We start from the raw sequence: 22,739 nt of genomic DNA on the forward strand, positions 1-22,739 counted from the left end.
GTTTCTTCAGAACAGTCAGGGGGAGATAGCCTGAAATAATTGCCAAAGGTACTGGAAAGGGATGCTTCTGGACTTCATGTGGCTGAAAAAGAATGACTGGACGGAGGCATGCATACATGCACAAAGGAGGCCAAGATTTTAATGCCAATTTAAATAAACATTCCTTCACAGTTGGGGCACCTGGGTGGCTCAGTTAGGCCTCTGCCTTCCACTCAGGTCATGATCCCAGCGTCCTGGGATTGAGCCCTATGTCAGGTTCCCTGCTCAGTGGAAAGCCTGCTTCTCCCCCTGCCCCTCCTCCTTGTTTGTGCTTGCTCTCTCTCTCTCTCTGTCTCAAATAAATAAATAAAATCTTAAAAAAAAAATTCCTTCACCGTTGCCTGTATTGGATGTCCTTATCCAAGTCATTCAGAGGTGCTGGGTTGTGGAGACCGTGAATATACACCCAGCGGAAGAAAGGGAAAAAACAACTGTTCTTCTGTTATCTAAATGGACACGCAGTGACTTGGGACAGTTTGTAGTGGCAGTGTCACTTGAGAAGTACTTTATTTCAAACCAGTTAGATAGAAATATGCCAAACGTGGCCCAATAATGAAAAAGACTCAAGTTAAAGAAACACGTGGAAGATTTGAATAAGTGATTTTATACAATGGGAGGGGAGAAGGATGTCGTATTTTCTAAATTACCAATTTTATATAATGTGGTTTTAAATCTATGCAAGCAATATAATAAATTAAATACAAGCAGACATCTCACCCTTTATCTGTATCTCCAAAATGTGTGTTTTCAAGCTGATGTAAAGGCTCTTTAAAAACCGTCTCATTGGAACATTGGGGACCATCTTATAACTGTAGGTACCTTATACATGGGCATATACGGTAATCTGCCTCCCAGGTAACCTAGGGTCCTCAGAGCTGGGCTGGGAGTGAACTAGAGTTCACTCTCCCAATACATTAAAATCCCTCAATTAAAACACCAATAGCTGCTATCCAACCATTCTTATGTGTTTAAAAAATTCCTTATGTTATCGCTGTTCCATGTGGAAAGGAGGATGTGATGCCCTTCTCATGTCCCCTCAGCGCCCCGCCCCCCACAGCTCTGCCAGGACACCTCCCATACAAGCTGACAGACTCCCACCTCTAGCCCACCCTGCCTTCTGCTTATCCACCCAAGGGATTTCTCCCGTGCCTCCAGAGCCTGTTTCTTGCTTTCTGGGATCACCTCCCTCCAATCTACCGACACCCAAGTCCTTGCCTCAGGCCTTGTACGCACAACCTACTTCAGCTTCATGTGGTGATTTCGTCCTTTTTGAAAAACAGCTGTCTACAAAAGTCAAGGTGAACGAGCTTTACATCTCCATGACTTAGGTCTCTGGCAACGTCTCATTCATTCCTTTCCATAAGGACTCGATGATCCCTTACGTTTTTCCGTGGGCTGTAGGGTGTGCCCAGGTGAACAAACATATTCAAGAACTGTAGACTTGAGAATGGGGCAAGAAACATGGAGGGAGGAAAGAAACCCTATAACTAAAGAAGATTCAGACTGAGGAAGGGCCATGTGGCCATTCCAGGAGACGCACAGCTTCCAGCTGACTAGCATTTTATCATGGCCCCGAGAGAGCCAGTTTTCAAGTTTTCCAACGTAAAGGTTTGCTGGAGGACATCCACCTTTTTACAAACTCAGCGCTGATTCACACGCAGGTCAGCCCAAACATGGTAGCTGGTGATAAGGCTTTACGGACTGATTAAATATTGAAAGGCAAGGCATCACATTGTCCTTAAGTGTCCCTCAAGGATCCCGGGGTGACCACTCCATCCATTGGGAAGACAGGACATGGCCTGGTGAAGCAAGGAGACCCAGGAGGCCTCCCTGCTATTCCTCGGTCATGCCAAGCACATTCCCACCTCAGGCCTGGAGCTCTTGATGTTCTCTTTGCCTTAGGCGCTTCCCCTAAATGTCTGTGCAGCTCATTCCTTCACCTTCCATTAAGCTCTCTCTGCTCCAAGGCCTTCCCTGAACACCCTCTATGAAAATAACAGCACCCTCTACATTATCACGCCCTATTGTCTTCTCTGCTTTATTCTTCTCAGCACTTGTCGCCCCCTGACATGATATATATTTGCTTATTTATTCTCTTCCTGCTAAAAAGTCAGTGAAAAGTAGGGACTTCTTCCCCTTTGCTGTATCCCTTGCACCTAGAATAGTGTCTGGTCTAGAGGAGGCGCTCTGTGGATGCTTGTCGAAGGAATGAATAAATGATTTCATCGGGAGGACTTCAAAATCATCACTCACCACAGCTGAAATGCTATAAACTCATCTGGAATCATGACAGCCCCATAGCTCAAGGATCTAAAGGATACATGATTATTTTGTGAAAAAAAGTTTTGTAAAAAAAAAAAAATGTTTTTTGTAAAGCCTCAACATATGTTGGAGGTATGAATAAATAAAATTGTTTTAATTCTATCATAAACTTGTATGGACCATGGAATGCAACTCATTCAATGACCATGGTGTAAATAAGAAAGAAATCCCAGTATTTTGGATCTTGGATACTCTACCTTGCTTACAAAAAAAAAATAAATTTATTCATGTATTCGTGTGATAAATATTTATTGAGTGCTTATGATGAGTATGGTGTTGGGTGAGGTGCTATATTTGATTATTCTTTTGAAAAATCGACTTCACACTTCCCTGTAAAGCCATATCCTGCTGTTATAGATAGAGAAAGCTCATCTTTTTGAAAACACTTTTTCCCCCATTATTTTATTATATGCTTTATTGATTTAAGTCAGCAATCCCTCAGAGAGAAAAGTCACAGGAAATAATTCAGGTGGAGGTCTTTATTCAGCTAATTTTAAAGGTAAACATTTTTCTCTTTTCATTGAGTTTAAGGGAAAGAGGAACCACTATATTTAACAGCATTAAATGCGCTCTATTACAAAAATTATATAAGTAGTCGTCAAGCTCTGCTTCAATAGGGTTAATTGGTTCCACTATAAGTTCATGCTCTCCAAATGCAGGCCTTCATAGCTAGGTGGTAACCTTTTGTTCCCCCCTAACTGACTCACCGCTACCTTTCCACAAGGCGTACTCCAAGACTTCATTATTCTACTTATGGTCTCAATCTGCCCACCTGTCCTTTGACTTTACTTAGAAGATGATGGTCAAATGATTCTCTTTCCACCTCAAAACCCCCATGCTTTTGTCTCGAGAGTCCTTCTTCTGCCTTCACCTAGTATCCTCCCATCACCTTGAAGATTCCATTCTGTCCGCTTAGACTCTCTCTTACATTTTCAATCTCTCTTCCTCTCTGTGGATTCTTCTCTGGTGATAAAGTAGGCTCAAGTCTTCTTACGCTAAAAACATTACTTTCTCTATAGTACACCACTTCTTTGATGCGTCAGAATCCTTCCTCTTCTGCCGTCCAATTTATTTAAAAGGAAGTGTGTCTTCATAGCTTTCCACATGCATCACCCCTGCCTCTTTTTAAAAACTTTTTTATTTTTATTTTATTTTATTTTTTTTAAAGATTTTATTTATTTATTTGACAGAGAGAGATCACAAGTAGACAGAGAGGCAGGCAGAGAGAGAGAGAGAGAGAGAGGGAAGCAGGCTCCCTGCTGAGCAGAGAGCCCGATGTGGGACTCAATCCCAGGACCCTGAGATCATGACCTGAGCCGAAGGCAGCGGCTTAACCCACTGAACCACCCAGGCGCCCCTAAAAACTTTTTTAGAAGGATTTTATTTATTTATTTGTCAGAGAGAGAGTGAGTGAGCACAAGCAGGGGCAGCAGGCAGAGGGAGAAGCAGGCTCCTTACTGGGCAAGGAGGATCCGGATGTGGGGCTCGATCCCAGGACCCTGGGATCATGACCTGCGGTGAAGGCAGATGCTTAACAGAGTGAGCCACCCAGGCACCAGCCTCTGACTCTTTAACCCCTGGCAGCCTGGCGGCCACCACTGTTTGGCCATCACCAAAAATACTTTAGGAAAGCCAGGAATCAAATCCAGTGGCTTTTCCTTCGCTGTACCCTCAGCCCTTGGGATGTGCTGTTTGATGAGATGTGGATGGTGGTGGCTCCCTCACCTTTCCCAGCTTCCATGACACCATATGACTGGCACCATTTTGCTCCAGCTGCCCTTTGTTTAATATTGTTCTTATCTTCTTCTTTCTCTCTCCCCTCTAACATACAGACATGCCCCAAGGATCCTTACCCTTATCTTTTGCTTTGTTTCACTCCATTTTCTTCACTAGCCATTCCTGAAGCATCAAAATCACTCCTAAGTAGATGACTCCCAATTCTCTTTGTAGCTCTGACTTCTCTCCAGAAAACCTACACCTGTATTCTAGTCCCTTCACTTGGATGAATCTGTCCTGCCTGGGATGAAATCTCTTTTCTTTCTCCTCTTCCTCATCCTCCTCCGAACCTCCTCTCTGACAAAGACCCAATCACTGTCTCAGCTGCGCCCAACAATGACTTCTGACTTCCCTGCTCAGCGTTCACATTATTCCTCTCCACTCCTGCTGTCTCATTTCCTCTTACCCCTAATTTGATGACAGACTCTAACTGGTCTCCTTACAACCAGTCTTTTCTCATTGCATTATGTCCAACACAATGCTACAGGGTTATTGCAGAGTTCTGACCCTGACAACACTCTTCCTCAGAAACCTTCCATGGCTCCCTGGTGCTTACTGAATGAAATCCGTACCCAAGCTGTTCCATAACCTTGGACAACCTATCTTTCTCCCCTGACCTCTCATTACATCCCTTAGCATTCTGCGTGCCTCAACCAAAGCACACCATTCTTTAGGCAAGCCCCAACCTTCCCATCACCAAGTCTCTGCTACTCATTCCTCAAGGATGCCTTCCGTTCCCGGCCAGCCCAAACACCACCTGTCTCAGTCTCAGCTCAAATGCTACCTCTTTCACGTAACCTTCCCCAACTCTTCCAGTGGAAGTCATTGTTACATCTTTTTTTTTTTTTAATTTATTTATTTGACAGACAGAGATCACAAGTAGGCAGAGAGGCAGGCAGAGAGAGAGGGGGAAGCAGGCTCCCTACTGAGCAGAGAGCCCGATGCAGGGCTTGATCCCATGACCCTGGGATCATGACCTGAGCCGAAGGCAGAGGCTTTCACCCACTGAGCCACCCAGGCGCCCCAGTCGTTGCTACACCTTATGAATACCCACAGCATTGAAGGAATATAGCTTTTTGGCAAGGTAGCCATTTTACACCATTTTTATAGTTAGTTACAGGTACGCCCTATCTCCCAGACTTCCAGACCATGAACTTCCTCTGAGCAGGGTCTAAGTCTTCTTATTTTTCACATCTCTGGCCCTCTCGATCTCCCAAACTCATCCAAGGCACACGGAGACTGAGAGGTAGTACGCAGTTAAATATTTGTGAGTTAATGATTTTAACCCAAAGGGTTAACTTTGGCTTCTAATCCTTGAAATTCTCTCAATTTTAGCCACAATTACTTTTTCCTTGTAGGATCTAAGTCTCATCTCCCCATGGTACCATAGTTTATTCCTTTCAGCTGCACGGGCCAATTTTCAAATGTCTTTTACTTCCAAGTTTTCTGAAAAATGAACTTCTTTAAGAAACTCAATAACAGGAAAAAAAAAAAAAAGCATTAATGGCCCTTTAAGTGAAGAAGATGCATCCACACAAAACAAAAGGTACGACTGTTTACCAGATTGAATTATAGAAGTTAAGGTGTACTATTAAATTTACGAGTCCAATCTTTTGAAAAGCCAGGCATTGTATTTTTTAAATCATCACATTTACACTAGAAAGGAAATCACTAATTTCTGAGTCATTGACTGTGTTGTTTATAATTATTCTTCTTCTAAACAGTGTATTTACCTTGTCAATTTCTAATACCCTTTAACTTTCCCATAAGACCTTTACATCTCTGGCTTTTGCTTGCAAACATAAAGAAAATTTTAAAAAGAAAGAAAGAAACAGAACCTCTTTGAACGCCTTTTAAATTCCATAAGTACTTTTCCCAGAAAGACATTGGCAGAACTAATAGGGAGTAAAACTAAGATTCAAAATCCATTTTTATAAATCTATCCTTAAATCTTGGAGGGGATCCAATAACCTCACACTAACATTTTAGAAGGCTTGACTGAAGGACATGGGGAAATTTAACGTTTACAGTTTCAAGAGCACCTGCTCCATGTATCATCATTAATTAAGAGAAGATACATAGGAAGAAAAAAAAACATACATGAACAGCACTAATTTTATTATTTTCATTGTAACAGCAGTATCATTCAGGTTTTGGCAAAACAAAACCGAATTTTTTTTAAAAAAGAAAAAGAGAAAGAACCCTCGGAGGCCAACGTGGTATATATTTACTTATATAGCCGTGACTGCTACAGGCTTTTCAAAGAGGATTGCAGCCGCTAGTTTGGATTCTGACAGCAATGCAGCAGAATTTAAGGTGCTGTAGTTTAAATATGTTCTAAGCAGGCTAATCTTCTCACACAACATTTTAATAAAGAAGCATCAAGATATTAAGTGCAGAGGTGCACGAATTCCTACAAATACCGCAGGAGAAATACAGGCACCGGGGAGTCAAACTGCAGTGGACACACACAGGAATATGCTATCTCCCTATCTCTACCCAGCCCCACACAAGCCTATCTTTATCGCGCAGAGACAATTAAACAGCCATAGACTCTGGATGCAGTTCCGTGTCCTGGCTCGCACTGGGTGACTTACTGCCAGCCTGACATTTTTCAAATTCTCTGTTAGCAGACTACATCGGCTAGGAAAGCAGACTTTACCAAACCAGGACCCCATCACCATGGGTCTTAGGGGATTTCAGTTCGTGAATGGTATATGGCACCACCTAGCCATTGTGAGAGCTGGAAGAGTCGATGACACCAGCAGTAGAAATAAAGTATCCCTATTCCTTTGGAAAACGCCCTGCCTGTGTGGCGCTGACCAACCATACGAAACATTTCTCTGTACGATCTTTCTCTTCTTTTCAAATACTCCCCCTGACCCCATCTTTCTATACACACCTCCAGAGCTCATTCTATAAGAACCAACATAAAGATCAACCATTCTTCAGCCCTAAGGTTTCCACTGTTGGAATGTGGAAGGAGAAGGTCTAGTTGACATTCAAAGTTGTGGGGACAGTGGCCATGAAAGACCCCCCTCTCCTTCAGGTCAGACAAGCGATAAACAATAGAAACTGCAGAGTCAGGGCATTCAAGACCCTTCCGGAACAGGGGCTGAGGAGAGAAGTCCCCCAGGATAGAGGCTGCCTTATAATCCAGGGAGGCTAACAAGCCCAGAAGGGGTAACCATGATCCTATTTCCCTGCCATGCGCCCAAAGCCACATGCACATTTCCACATCCCCGCGTCAAGAAGCCAGAGAAAGGGGAAGTGAGAATCCCATCCACTCGAAAGAGCAGAACACAGACTGTACTCAGAGTTGCAGGGCCAAAATACCAAACACTGTCCCATAGACAGAGGGTGGCAGCAAGTCAGGGCACCCGCACATCTCTGGGTTTGGAGCTCAGTTAGGGGAGCAGTGGAGGCAATCACACGAGTACACACACACACACACACACACACACACTTACACACATGGGATTTTACAAATCCGCACCTATCCCACTGCCTCTCTCCACGCACACACCAAGTGCATCCTGCCCACCTCATCGTTGCCATCACCACACTCTTTTCTCCGGGAGAGTCAGCCAAGGGATGAGAGAGCCTAGCGGGGATTCCTGGAAATGTCATTCTCCAACACCTTCAGTCCACCACCCCCATCCCCTTGGCTGTACCTTTTACACACACACACACACACTCCTTGCATGACTGTCATCAGGCACGCTCGCTGCCTCCAAAGCCCCGCATCTCGGCGCGCACCGGACACCAGGCGTTCCTGCCTTCAGCGCCTCCTTCCCCCGCCCCGTTGGCTCGATGGCTAAAGGCATTGCCCCTGGATGTCGCCGGCTGTCCCCGTTCATCCGCACTATTGTTCCTTACAGCCCGAGTCGCGCCCGGGAGCACCACCACCCCCACCTCCCGGCAAGGACCGGGGCTCCGTCGGGGGCAGCATCAGCGCCGGGCACCCCCCCTCCCTCTCTGGCTGTGGTACCTTGCCTGACAGCTGGGTCCGCGGGCCCGCGGGAGCAGGCGGCGCTAATGACAGCGCTGGTGCCAAGCCTGGGAATAAAGCTCCGCTCCAGCCGCTCCTACCTCCAGCGCCACCATCTTCTCCCGCCGCCGCCGCCACCGCCGCCGCCGGCACCGCAGCCGCCCTCGCCCAGCTCCGGCTTGGGCTCGGCAGCCGCCGCTCGGGCCCCTCCGGTCCGCGGCCCCACCCCCTTCTGCCCGCCCGCCCCTCGTGACGCGCGCCGGGGCCGAGCCGGGCCGGCCTGCGCGGGAGGGCGCCCGGGGAGCGCGCGCGCACACGCCGGCGCTAGTAGCGCCCCTGCCTCCCACGCCCACCCGCGCGCACGCGCGCCGCGCGAGCCCGAGGCAGCGGGGCGGGGTCCCCCTGCGGTCGCCAGCCCCAGCGCGCCGGCCCCGGCGTGGGTGGGCGTGCGCGGCGCAGGAACCTCCCGCAGCCGGTCGCGCCTCGGCCGGGAGGGCGAGACCCGGCGCGCGCGGGCGGGGCGCACGGAGCGGGAAGTGCGGCCGCATCGCCCCGGGGCCTGACGGGGACCTCCGCCCGCCTCTGCAGGCGCCTCAGGGGGTCCCGGTTTCCTTAAGCAGCGGCTGTGGCCAACCTCGGCGCGCAGGACCGCGAGGCCGGGCAGCCGCGTGTGTTGTCTTTCCTGAGTTACTCCTGAGCGTTCCCGCTTCCCAGCCCCGGGAATACCGGCGGCACTTCTCAGCCCGGCGGCCGCACAGCCCCTTCAGAAAAGCGGCTTGACGGTGGCTCCGGGGCGCGCTGCAGTCGTGCGTTTGCGCCGCTAGAGGGAGAGCCTCCTGGGTTCGGGCCCGAGCGAGCCGGCCGCGTCGGCAGCCCTCCCGGGAAGCTGCCCGGTCCTGAGGGCGAGGCCAAAAGCCTCTCTCTTCCGATGCTTGGAAGTGCCCGGCTGGGTTTTCTGCCCGCTTCTCGATTCTAGTTGGTCAGAACTTGAAGTGTATTGGGGGCCGGCTTAGGGCATCAGCCCCAGATGTGGCTGGGAGGGAGGGGACCTTTGCATCAGGGAGCAGGTGGCAGGTGCTGTGCGTTAATGAAAAACAGCGGGCGGGACAGGCCTCGGGAGACCTGGGTCCTGGCGCCAGCCTCACCTGTAATTGGCGGTACAGTACGAACCAAGCCACCCCCCCTCTTCGGGACGGATTTCTCAGTAATAATAAGTTATATTTGCACACAGCCTTACGGTTTGCAAAGCCTTCTTCGTACGCTTTCTCATCTAGTAAAACGGAGATGAGCCTTGGTTATCCAGATCTCTTGGGAAATGGATCTTTTACCACACCGTGTTTCCGTATTATTTTAAGCACAATGCCTTGAGAAAAATCGGGGGGCGTAGGCAGAAGCATTCCTGGAAGCTTGTGCTTTAGCTTTAAAATTCATATGAATTTTGCATTCTACTCCATAATGAATCTTTTATTTTTGCTTTAATAAAGAAAATAATAGCTTCTCCCTTGTCAAAAAAGATCTTGTAGTGAACTTGAAATATTTACCAGGAAGATGTAGCATGCTTGTGCTGTGACATTACATACTCTTCTTTTTTTCTTTTTTCCAGTAAATATTTATTGCGCATGTATTCCAGACATGGTCTTTGTTCTCCCAGAGCTCACAGTACCCTGGAGGAAACAGGTACTGAACAATCAAACTAATGATTAAATGCAACTACGATCCGTTTTCAAATGCAAAAGTGCTAAGGGTTTACAAGGAAACCTAGACTCCAGGATTGAGTAAAGCTCCCCAAGAAAATGACCTTTCACGTTGCCCAGGAGAGGCAGCAGTGAGACAGGTTCAGGTAGAGAGAAGAAAGTGTGCAGAAGAAGCCCACCCAGGTGGGGTTGAAGTGGAGGGGATGTGAGACCAGTTGGAGAGGCGGGCAGCGGAAGCCAGAATCCGCAGGACCTTGTGGGCCATTTTTAATAAGGATTTTATCTTATGAGCCTTGGCAGGTCACTGAAAGGTTGTAAGGGTTGGGAGTGGATGACCATGAGCTCATTTTGTTTCCTGAAAGATTGGTGAGGTAACCATGTAACCGTGTGAACACCTGATTCTTAGAGGGCCAGGGTCCAGGTCTGACCTCTTGACACATCCCTGCGTACGCTACTTGGTGAGCCGTATGGTGTTTTCAGTTTCTACACTACCCTGCTTTCCTACGTCTCAGTTTTGGGGGGCTTTCAAAGTGCCTCTCTGTAATAGTCCCTCGTTTGTTAATAGTTCCTTGTTTTAACCTGCTAGGGTTTTAGGAAGGAAGTTAAGTATTGTTAGAATTTCAGGCTAGGGGCACCTGGGTGGCTCAGTGGGTTAAAGCCTCTGCCTTCGGCTCAGGTCATGGTCCCAGGATCCTGGGATTGAGCCCCGAATCGGGCTCTCTGCTGAGCAGGGAGCCTGCTTCCCTCTCTCTGCCTGCCTCTCTGCCTACTTGTGATCTCTGTCAAAAAAAAAAAAAAAAAAAAAAAAAGAATTTCAGGCTAAATAAGGGGATCTCGGTTCCGAGGGAGATTCTCTCCTCTGCATAGACTTGCTGCCATTTGGTTTCTTATCTCAGAGATCTTTCTGCTTATCTTCTCCTTTTGCATTGTGTTTCCAGGGAGGCGAAGTTCCTGGATGCGTGAGTGAGAGATACATTATTGCTTTAATAATACCATCCCCTCAAATCTTGCATCACAGGATTTTTGTGCAAATGAAAGAAAGTGTGTAAATTACTTTGTGAAGCATTAAGTGCCATTTGAATGAAAGTAATGACTGTTATAATGGCTGCTTAGAGACCTTCAAAACTAATTAGTTACCAAATATTAATATTTGGAAAACTCACTCCTTCCTCGTCCCCCACCCTCCCACAAAAGACACAAATGTATTTATCCCTCATGCACAGCACAGATTGTCCTCCAAAGTGCTCATGCTACTCTTTGTGCCTTGGCCGGCAGGAAACTGAAAGCCCAATTTGCAGGTCATTGTAGGAAATGAGTGGATTCACAGTGCATTCATATCGATGTCTTAGCGCTTCCTTTGGTCTTGCTCTTTTATTCTATCTGCGGGTTTTTCTATGCCTGTTTTATTGGTATTTTCCTAATTTCTTATAGGTATTCTTATAAGCCACTTCAAATATATGGCTTACCTACGTTTAACAAGGGTATTCAGTATTTCAGAAGGCAGCGTATAAAACAACGGCAACCTTCCAGCCGTTGTACCAGGTAGCTACTATAGACACTATGCCAAGTGGCTGGGGTTCAAGTTGAAGCCTTGACCGCCATTGCGTGTGGATCAGAAGTCTCTGTGCCTACCAGTTTAGAGCCTTGTATTACAGGCAAACTCATTTGTCTCCCACTGGCTCATAGGTAATTTCCTTTGGTGTGATCTCTGAGGTCCCAAACTCCATCACCCTGCCCGTACCAAGCACTTTTTGTCATTTGGTAAGAGGGGAGGGATCCATGAACTTTTATTCATTAGGTTTCTTTTTCTCAGCAAAGACCTGAAGATTCCAGGATTCACTAAATTCATTCACACTTCACAAGGATGTGACCATGTCTTCCAACCTTTGGTATGACTCTGGACAGCTGCAACTGGAAATATCTCTTCTGGTAGTGGTAGATACTCTTCCTTGATTTCAAGTTCCTTAGTGATTACCTTCCTTCTCTCTCAGTCCTCAAGTTTAAGTCTTTTTTTTTTTTTTTAAGATTTTATTTATTTGAGAGAGAAGAACACAAGTTGGGGGAGAGGTTTGTGAGGGGCAGAGAGAGAGGGAGAAGCAGACTCTCCACTGAGTAGGGAGCCTGATGCAGGGCTCGACCCTAGGACCCTGAGATCATGACCTGAGCCCAAGGCAGATGCTAACCCACTGAGCCACCCAGGTGTCCCCTCAAGCTTATGTCCTAGGAGCTGAGGGTATATGCAAAACAAACACTCATTGGCCTTTGGGTAAAGAGTTTTTTCCTTGAGGATTTTAAGATTTTATTTATTTAGTTATTTATCTGATAGAGAAAGAACAGGGGAGAGGCAGTGGGAGAGGGAGAGAGAGAATCTCAAGCAGACGCCACATCCAGCATGGGTCCTGACATGGGGCTTGATCCCATGATCCTGAGATTATAACTTGAGCCAAAGTCAAGAGTCAGACACTTAGCCAACTGAGCCACCCAGGTTTCTCTTTCTTGAGGATGTTAGTTCTGCTAACATTGGGTATTCCAGAGACCTTTGTAATCCGTGGAATAGTCATTTTTGTCGCAGAATTTTAAATGTGTGAACAAAATGAACAGTTATGAAGTGTACAAGTCCTAGTCTTTAATACATTTGCTTTTATATACTGACTCTTGTATACCAGCTTTTTCTCTAGACATAAATTCTGTCTTGGCTTCAGGTAGGTCCTCTTCTTTTCGTTGTGTTCCCCAGACAGGTCAGGAGGCCCCCTCTTTATTTTTCATGACTCCCATTCAGTGTGACCTTGAATGAGTTGATCCAGAGCTGTGTCCCATGGCTGTGCTTATGTGATGCATTGGAAGGCACTCGGGGCCACATGGACCATTTCTGCCTCTGAAAATGAAGTTTCTGAGGGAGGAGTGTCATGGCAGTGTGTCGTCTTTTTTAAGTGGTCGTCTGCCTATCCCCGGAACCAGCCTCCACGGTGAGTGGCATGGCGCCCACTCCTGGAGCTGGGTCAGTCCTCCCCAAACCACTTGGCTGATGGAGGAGAGAGTGAGACCTAGGGACCGCACAGAGCAGGAAATGGACAGAGGCCAACGGAAACACCAACCACTGTGTTCATCTCAGGCTTATAATGGTGAAAGATGAGAAACCTTCACCTAAATATACAGGAATAAGGGAACTGATACATCCTTACAGTGTTACAGTATACAACTGTTAAAGATACCACATCCACAGATTTTTTTTAATAACATGAGAAAAAGTTTTAAGTTTCCATCTTCGCTGAAAAACTCCAGATAGGAAATGGTATGGTCAGTTGATTACAACTATTAAAACGTACACAGAAAACAAGTACGTCAAAATGTTAGTAATGGTCCACTCATTTGGTGGTTAAAAAAAAAAAAAATTCTACAATGTACAATGACCTTGACAATGTTATTGAATAACCAAGATTATTAAAAATGTGGCTTGTAAAATTAACGTTACCGCCGGATGCTGTAAAAATAACTATTGGGTCACTTTGCATTCTGAAGCATTTTTTTCCCCCCCAGATTTTATTTATCCTTCCTGGCTTATTTGAAATACTACATTCTTCAAGAAAACATTCTCATGTTATGTTGCTTTCACAGGTGTATCTTATTGTCTGAAAATTTGTTTGTGACATTATCAGCCTTACAGCCTCTATGCAATGTCAGGATATAAATAGACAAAAATTGGTAAAATGGTTTGTTCGTTCCATTTTACATCTGCATATACACTTGGCTGTTTCCCAATTTATTTCACTAAAAAAATAACGGAATGTTATGGTCATGTGGTAGAAATGCCATAATACATTGATATGTTTAATTCATCCAGCAAACTGAGAACACTTTAATCCGGAGAAAATATGGCTGTTTGTATTATATATACACATATATGTATATATATAAAACATTACAACCAGGAGTGTATTTCCTTCAAAATAAGCAACTGTGAAATTAAGTCCTCAGCAATTTCAGAATTTTTTTTTCTCTCAGTATGTGTTTTCTACAGATTCATGGCCCTTTACCATCTTATTAATAGCGAAATCGTAGTAAACACCAGTGGTTAAGGAAGATGCACAGGGTAAAAATATAAAATTGATAAAATTCTAATAACCAGTTTTCTTCTTTTACCAATTCATAAACCAAGACAAAGCCTACCATTATCCATTTTTGGCAGGAGATACCTCAGTTCTGTTTCTAGAATAGGACTGACATACGGAAGCATAATTTAAAAACACTGCTCTGTTCCTATTTTCTGATAGGCATTTTGTCTCAGGTACATTGTATTACCTCCCAGACCAATTCACGGGACTTTCAAGAGCAGGAACCCAGTGTCAAGCACCTAGCTTATCACAGAGTACCTACTCTATTTGTTGGTTGATGATACATTTACTAACTGTCCTTCCCATTACTCCAGTTGCGTTGTTCAAGATTATCAAAGTGATTTGCCTTTAGAAAGGTTTCTTTTTCCTTTGTTACTATTTTTTTTTTTTTAAGATTTTGCTTATTTCCTTGAGAGAGAGTGAGAGAGAGAGAGAGAGCATGAGCTGGGGAGTAGGGGCAGAGGGAGAAGCAGGATCCCCCCCGCAAAGCAGGAAGCCCCATATGGGCTCGATTCCAGGCCCCCAGGATCATGACCTGAGCTGGAGGCAGACACTTACCCCACTGAGCCACCCAGGCATCCCCTTTGCTACTATTTTTGCAAGCATTCACTACCTTTTGAAAAAAGTTAGGTATCTCTATTGGCTCAAAAATAAGGAGCCCAGGTAGGCCTTTAATAGGAAATAAAATCAGCGTGAGCCGTTTAATCAGACGTTCATCAATTTTGCCAGCCAAGAGAGATCGTCTCTCTCTCTCTTCTTCCCTCTTTCTCTCTCTCATACAGATGCATACACACCAACTGGGATGATAAAAAATGGACAAAGCAGGGTCTGGCCAAACTGTGTTTTCATTTTTGTTGTTGTCAGTGTTTGCTAGACTAAATACTGTGTGTTAAGGGAATGAGGTTAGTTCTCTCTCTTCTAGAACTCAAATCTATAGTTTAATGAGCAGCGTTGTTTTTTTTTTTCCTTCCTTAAAAAGACATTTTGTTTCCTAATTGTAAAAAAATATTATGGCCCCTAGCTTTGATGGTTTCCGTTCAACCAAAAGGCTTTAAAGTGTCTCCCAGGCAAGAAATATATGTACTTTAAAGCACTAGGGTAGACAAATGCATTTGCTTCCAGAAAAATAATAGAGATCATCTTCCTAATGGATAAACCTCTGAAAATTGAAAAGAAACAATGGAGGGTCTTTGAATTTTTCTGTGAAACAGAAAACTGACTTTAAAAAAGGGACATATGTTAGTGTAACTTAAAAAAAAAAACCACTATCTACTTTTCTTTCATACCTCAAAGACACTCATCTTTCTTCTGCCTTCTCCTCCAAACTCATATCGTTTTATTAAATCTGACTGTGGAGATGCTTCTAAGTTAGGTCAGTTTTGCTGTGGATTGAATTTTGAAAGCACATTTTAATTTCGGCATTCATGCAGCCGAGCCCTGCTAAATCGAATAGGGCTGTGGTTGTGGGAACTGCAGGAACTAAATGGAACCAAGAAATCTGTTACTGGAGAAACCTTTTGAGAACTGACAGATTTTAAGTCACTCTTAATAAGGTCTGATAGGTTAAGGAATAACATGTTCTGGGATTCAGGAAAGCAGCTTTTCACCCTTCTTTGCCATTTGGGAATTATTTTCATCCTCACGCTGCTGCAGACCTATCAAGAAAACTGAATTGAAACGGGTCTTAGTGAGCTGTGTAGCATAAATCTGAAACTTGTGCAACAATAAAATTCTCTGAGTGGGTAGGTAGGACTATGTTGCTAGCATGTGGCTCAAAGGGCATCAGGTATCATTCTAATTCTGTTCCTAAAGAACAAAGAATAATCCGTTAGGCTTCTGTATAGTCTGCTTAAAAAAAAAAGAAAAGGATGGTTGAGGAATGTTAGCTATGGATCCTGTTGACTGATGCTGAATCTTAATGCAATGGAGAGTTAATTATTTTCCTGAATTCTTCTGTGGATTATTAGTTCTGGGAGAAGACAGTAGTTATTATGTAGGAGGAAAAGACATTCCAGGATCGAATAAGCCTTGAGAACCTTGGAGTAAATGAAGTTCTATAATTTGTTGTTGTTGTTGTTTCATTTTATTTTTATTGCAGAATTCCTGTGAGCCTTTAATTGTGAATTTCCAGGAAGAGAATAGAGATATAAGCTCTAAAATGTTTGGTGTTCCCTTGGCAAGAAATCTTTTGAGGGACAGGCAAGGCTATGTTATGACTTTTGTGATCCCCATCCTTCAAATACAAATATTAAAGATTAGAACTCTGTTAGTGTAAGGATGAATATATTAATATTACATAACAAAACATTTTCTCTGGCCTAAAAGTCCCCCTTTTTTTTTTTTTTTTTTTTGCTTCTGATGTTAAAAGAAGTGAAAACATTTTTGTGGGCCCCTAGAAGTATTGAGGACCTCAGGCTTTGTACCTATTCTAAGAGGCGGGTTGGCCATACGGACAGGTGTTCTATAGGAGGAGTGAGTTCTAGCACAAAACCCACACAATGGAATCAGGCAGCACAGTATGGAGGTCCTTCAGCGGTCCTGAGATGGTGGGTTCCAGGGTCATTCTTTTCCTTTATGCTGGGGTTGCTGAAGAAAGGAGAGTCTACACACACACACACACACACACACTCTATGGCAAGAAAGCCGACTAGGGCAACTCCCCCTGTCATTGATTCTGTGTGAACTCTATCCACCCAGAAATGTTCCCTTAAACTAAAATACTGTGTCTGTTTTTAATGGGTTCAGTGTGAATCTGCACAGGGTTAGATACATGAGCTAGAAAAAGAGATGCATTGTTACTCGTGTCTACATATGAATCTAAAAATCCTTTCATACTCAGGCCGTCTTTCAAAGGAAAAGTTCCACTGCTTAGATTGATGTCACCAACTTTTACCAGGACTTTCAATTTGTGGTTCTATTATTTTGTCACAGTGAACTCACTGACCAGAAATACTGAGAGAGGAACATTATTAATCCTTCCTTGACAAGTAAAGTAGGGGTAAAGAACTGTGGGTAAGGCTCACAGTGACTTGGGTATGATACCAAATCTGACTTTTTAAGTTATGTTAACCCTATTGTCAAAAATTCATCTTGAAAGATACATTAGTAAGAAGGAATTTTCTATTTAGTCTAGGGATGTTCAACTCCACTGTAGTAGTATTTTGTTTTTCTGTTAAGTGTATATGTTCTCAAAAGCAAATTGCCACGTCTGGCTCAGGGGCTAAGGTAAATAGATCCCAGAAATATACCAACTACATATGAGTATTTAGTACATCATAAATATGGTATTTCAGATTAGTGCAGAAAAGATGGATTATTTGGTGAATGGTTTCAGGCCAACTGATTAGCAATTTGTGACAAGAAGAAACTGGGTCTTCATCTCATACTTTGCATCAAAATAAATTCTGATGCTTCAAAAATAAAAATGTAAAATAATGAAATCATAAAAAATACTTGAAGAAAACATAAATAAATATTATTTACATTCTTGGAGTGGGGAAAATCTTTCTAAGCATGACACAGACCCAGAACTAGAAAATACTGATAAATAAAACTACATTAAAGATTTTCTATACAAGAAATTGAAAATAAAAAGTGAAAAGAAAGCCTTAGAAAATTGTGCAAATAACATAATAAATAAAGGGCTACATTCCTGGATATAAAAAGAGCTTTCACAAATCAACAAGAAAAGATAAACAAATATTAATACAGACAAAGGACTATAATGGCCAATTTCTAGAATTGAACAGAAATGATCAAGAGATCTATGAAGAGATGCTCAACCTCTGTAATAATTAAAGAAATGCAAATGAAAGCAATGACAATATTTTGTACCAATCAGGCTGGCTAAAAGGAAATAAACCTTGATAATGTACTCATTGTTGGAGATGTAAAAAAAGACACATTTTCATTATATATTAGTTGTGAATATAAACAACATTGGTAGAGGCCTGCTTAGCAATAAGCTTTAGCCCAGAAAATCCATTTCTAGGAATTTATCACACACAAATAATCAAGAGTGATGGGTGTTTACTGTAAAATAGTCAAATATTTCAGACACTTCTGTGTTGTACAAGTACACAATGACATGTATATATTCATTGTAGCATTGTTGATAATAATGAGTTGGTAATAGGCCATTGGTTAAATAAATTAGAGTAAACTAAAAGAGGACTATTTTAAACCATTAAAATTAAATTACAAAACAGCATGTGCATAATGGTCCCATTATTCTTTTTAAAATGTTAGAGATTCATCCAAAAAACTGGGAGTAATATATAACAAACTTTAATAGTGATAGTCACTCTCCCCATCATGAACACCTGTAACACTTGTACTTTTTATATCCAGCATTTATTATTTTTGTGTTCTGGAAAGGTAGTTTAAGAAAAAAGCAAACAAAAAATCACCATTAAAAATTTGTGGTAGAATTGTCTTTTTTTCTAAAAGGTTTTTTTTCCTCCTCAGACCCAACTAATCATTAGGTATCTTACAGCATCAAAGTGCCTAGCAATAGCATTTGTGATCAGTTAGCCTTTTTCTGTACACCCGACCTCTGTGTGGCTGGTAGGCAGATGGAACTGGAAAAGATGCCACCACTGGCTTAAAATTCATATAAAATTATTTTTTAAGAAGATTTTACTTATCTATTTGAGAGAGAAAGAGAGGGCTTGTGTGGAGGCAAGCAGGAAGAGGGGCAAAGGGGAGGGAGAGAGAGAGAGGGAGAGAATCTCAAGCAGATTCCATGCTGAGCATGCAGCCCAGTGTGGGGCTCAATCCCACAACCGTGAGATTATGACCTGAGTCAAAATCAGGATTTGGATGCTTAACTGACTGAGCCACCCTGCTCCCCCTAGAATGCTTTTATTAATGTCAGAAACCTGGAATCTATGATGAACACATACCATGGGATTTCCCCAATGCTCTAGACATAGCAGGGATTTGTTTGTCATATTATATATTATAAAACTGTAATCCATTCTCCTTGAGGAAAATTGGGTCCATATAAGAGTTGAAAAAACAAAATTACTATCAGGTCCGCCACCCAAAACAACTACTGTTGTTTTGCATGTACTTTTAAAAATTCTTTTTTCCTCTCTTCATTTTTAAAAATATGTGGCTAGGGGTGCCTGGGTGACTCAGTCGGTTGAGCCTCTGCTTTTGGCTCAGGTCATGGTCCCAGGGTCCTGGGATCAAGCCCTGCATCGGGCTCCCTGCAAAGTGGGGAACCTGCTTCTCCCTCTCTCTCTGCCTGCCTCTCAGCCTGCTTGTGCTTTCTATCAGATACATAAATAAAATCTTTTAAAAATATGTGGCCATACTGTACAAATAATTTTGTATGTTGCTTTCTTCACTTGGCACATTTATCACATTTTTAAAAAATTCCTTTGTAAACTACTAGAACTGACGAATGAATTAGGCAAGGTTTTAGGATACAAAATAAATATATAGAAATCTGTTGCATTGCTATACAGTAATAATGAAGTAGCAGAAAGAGAAGTTAAGAAAACAATCCCAGGAGGGCACCTGGGTGGCTCAGTGGGTTAAAGCCTCCGCCTTCAGCTCAGGTCATGATCCCAGGGTCCTGGGATCGAGCCCCACATCAGGATCTCTGCTTAGCAGGGAGCCTGCTTCCCTCTCTCTCTCTCTCTACCTGCCTCTCTGCCTCATTGTGATCTCTGTCTGTCAAATAAATACATTAAAAAAAAAGAAAAGAAAAGAAAACAATCCCAGGGCACCTGGGCGGCTCAGTCAGTTGAGCATCTAACTCTTAGTTTCTGCTCAGGTCATGATCTCAGGTTTATGGGATAGAGCTCCATATTGAGCTTGGGATTCTCTCTCCCTCTGCCCCTTGTCTCTCTCTCCCTCTTTCAAATAAATAAATAAAATCTTTTTTAAGAAAAGAAAATAATCCCATTTGCAGTTGCACCAAAAATAATAAAATGCCTAGGAATAGACTTAACCAAGGAGGTGAGAGACCCGCATTCTGAAAGCTATAGAACACTGATGAGAGCACTTGAAGATGCCACAGACAAATGGAAAGATAATCCATGCTCAATGATTGGAAGAACAAATGTTGTTAAAATGTCCATACCAAAGGTAATCTACATATTTAATGCAATTCCTATCAAACTACCAACCAGAATTTTTCACAGAACTATAACAAAGTTTGTATGGAACCACAGAAGAACTTGAAGAGCAAAAGCAGTTTTGAAAAAGAAGAAAAAAAACTGGAGGGCTAATAATCCCAAGTTTCAAGATATACTACAAAGCTACAGTAAGCAAAGCAGTATGGTACTGACATGAAAAATTGACACATAGATCAATGGAACAGAATAGAGAGCCCAGAAATAATCCTGTGGTTATATGGTCAATTAATTTTTGACAAAGGAGGCAAGAATATGGAATAGGAAAAAAGACAGTCTTTTCAGCAAATGGTATTGGGAAAACTGGACCACTTTCTCATACCATACACAAAAGTAAACTCAAAATGGTTAAAGGACCTAAATTTGAGACCTGAAACCATAACACTGCTAGAGGAGAGCACAGGCAGTAATTTCTCTGACATTGACCATAGCAGCATTTTTCTAGATATGTCTCTGAGGCAAGGGAAACAAAAGCAAAAATAAACTATTTGTATTACATCAAAGTAAAAAGCTTCTGCTCAGTGAAGGAAACAACAAAACTAAAGGACAACCTACTGAATGAGAGAAGATATTTATAAATGACATATCTGATAAAAGGTTAGCATCTAAAATATAGAACCCAACACTGCCCCCTCCAAATAACCCAGTTAAAAAATGGGCAGAAGACATGAACAGACATTTCTCCAAAGACATGAAGATGACCAACAGACACATGAAAAGATGCTCAACACCACTAATCATCAGGAAAATGTAAATCAAAACCACAACGAGGTATCACCTCATACCTGTCAGTATGGCTAAAATCAGAAGCACAAGAAATAACAAGTGTTGGCGAGGATGTGGAGAAAAAGGAACCCTCTTGCACTGTTGATGGGTTTGCAAACTGGTGCAGCCACTGTGAAAGGCAGTATTGGAGATTTCTAAAAAAATTAAAAATAGAATGCCATATGAGCTAGTAATTCCACTACTCCATTGTTTACAATAGCCAAATTAGAGAAGCAGCCCAAGTGTCCATAGAGAGATGAATGGATAAAGAAGATGAGTCTATACATAGAAAGGACTATTATGCAGCCATAAAAGAGAATGAAATCTTGCTATTTGGAGCAACATGGATGGATCCATAGAGTCTATTACTAAGTGAAACAGAGTAAGACAAATACTATGATATCACTTATATGTGGAATTTAAGAAACGAAACAAACAAAAAAAGAGACAAACCAAACGACAGACTCTTAGCTATGAAGAACAAACTTGATGGCTGGGGCGGGGGATGGTTGTGGGAGAATGATCGAAATAGGTAAAGAGGATTAAGAGTACACTTACCGTGATGAGCACTGAGCAATGTATAGAATTAATGAATCACTATATTTTAAACCTGAAACTAATATATTATATAACATGTATTATAATATTAATATTATTGTAATTATTATAATGTAATATATAACACTCTACATAAAATTATACTGGAATTTTAAAAGTAAAATAAAATTAAAATATCTGGCTTGGAACTTTTCTTTATAAACACCATTTTAATGGCTATATAATATTTTATAACTTATCTAATAACCTCCTGAATATCTTGACATGTAAGTCGTTTCCAAGTTTTTCATTAATGTAAATGATGAACACTGTATTCAAGTATGTCAATACTCTTTACACGACAACTAAATTATTTATTCTTATTTATGCATCCATCCGTCATGAGAAAGAGTGCCTGTTTTATTATACTCTGATTATGAAAGACAAAACTGAAAACATTTGCTTATTTAATAGTTGTAAACTGAAGTCTTATTTTAATTTGCATTTCTTTCCTACAAAGACTCAATATTTTCCTCCCACATCTGTTAACCACCTTGTTTAATTTCTTTGTCAGTGTGTGTGTATATTCATGGGTGTCTACACTGTGTCTATATCCTTTACCCATTCGTCTACTGGGGTCTTTTTTTTTTTTTAAAGATTTTATTTATTTATTTGACAGAGAGAAATCACAAGTAAGCAGAGAGGCAGGCAGAGAGAGAGGAGGAAGCAGGCTCTCTGCCGAGCAGAAAGCCCGATGTGGGGCTCGAACCCAGGACCTGGGATCATGACCTGAGCCGAAGGCAGCGGCTTAACCCACTGAGCCACCCAGGTGCCCCCGTCTACTGGGGTCTTAGTGCTTTTATCAACTTGCAGGAATTCTTCATAGATCAAGGTATTCATAAATATTTTTTATTTGAAATAATTTTAGGGGCGCCTTGGTTGGTAGAGCATCCAACTTTGATCTCAGGGTCACAAGTTCAAATCCCACGTTGGACACGGAGCCTTTTAAAAAAAAAGATAAAAGTGAAATAAACTTATAAGAAATTTGCAATAAAGTGTAAAAAAGTACATTTTTTTAAATCTGTGGCACTCCTGCAAATGTTGCCTTCAACTCATAGTTTATCTTTTTATTGTTAAGATTTAGTATTTTTTAAAAAAATTTTAGTATAGTTAACATACAGCATTCTATTAGCTTAAGGTGCTAGGATTTAGTTTTAATTTTAGACTTAAATTTTGAGTCCACTGGGCATTTTTCTCTGAATTATTTAATCCTTTCCATAATAGTTTTCCCTACTGGAGAGGTTTGAGATTTTCTTCCATTTTTGTCAAGATCTTTTGAAATGGTTTTATGTAATTT

The 22,739-nt window shown here is 42.4% G+C and overlaps 2 protein-coding genes across 6 annotated transcripts in view; both read right to left on the reverse strand.

Moving 5' to 3' along the window:
- APBA1 (amyloid beta precursor protein binding family A member 1) overlaps positions 1-9,073 on the reverse strand; it is a 193,809-nt gene extending 184,736 nt beyond the window's left edge. For 3 of the 5 annotated variants that reach the window (XM_047698776.1, XM_047698775.1, XM_047698772.1), the window contains exon 1: positions 8,129-8,241. The gene's annotated coding sequence lies outside the window, so the exon portion shown is untranslated. Of the gene's footprint in view, positions 1-8,128; positions 8,343-8,762 lie in introns of those variants that run through there. The other 2 variants (XM_047698774.1, XM_047698773.1) reach the window with 2 other exon arrangements.
- Positions 9,074-22,269: 13,196 nt separating this feature from the next.
- Positions 22,270-22,739, reverse strand: part of PTAR1 (protein prenyltransferase alpha subunit repeat containing 1) — a 61,490-nt gene continuing 61,020 nt past the window's right edge. The window contains exon 9 of the transcript XR_007122135.1: positions 22,270-22,384. The gene's annotated coding sequence lies outside the window, so the exon portion shown is untranslated. The remainder of the gene's footprint in view (positions 22,385-22,739) is intronic.

This window comes from Lutra lutra, chromosome 13 (genome assembly GCF_902655055.1).
Source record: "Lutra lutra chromosome 13, mLutLut1.2, whole genome shotgun sequence".
NCBI lineage: Eukaryota > Metazoa > Chordata > Mammalia > Carnivora > Mustelidae > Lutra > Lutra lutra.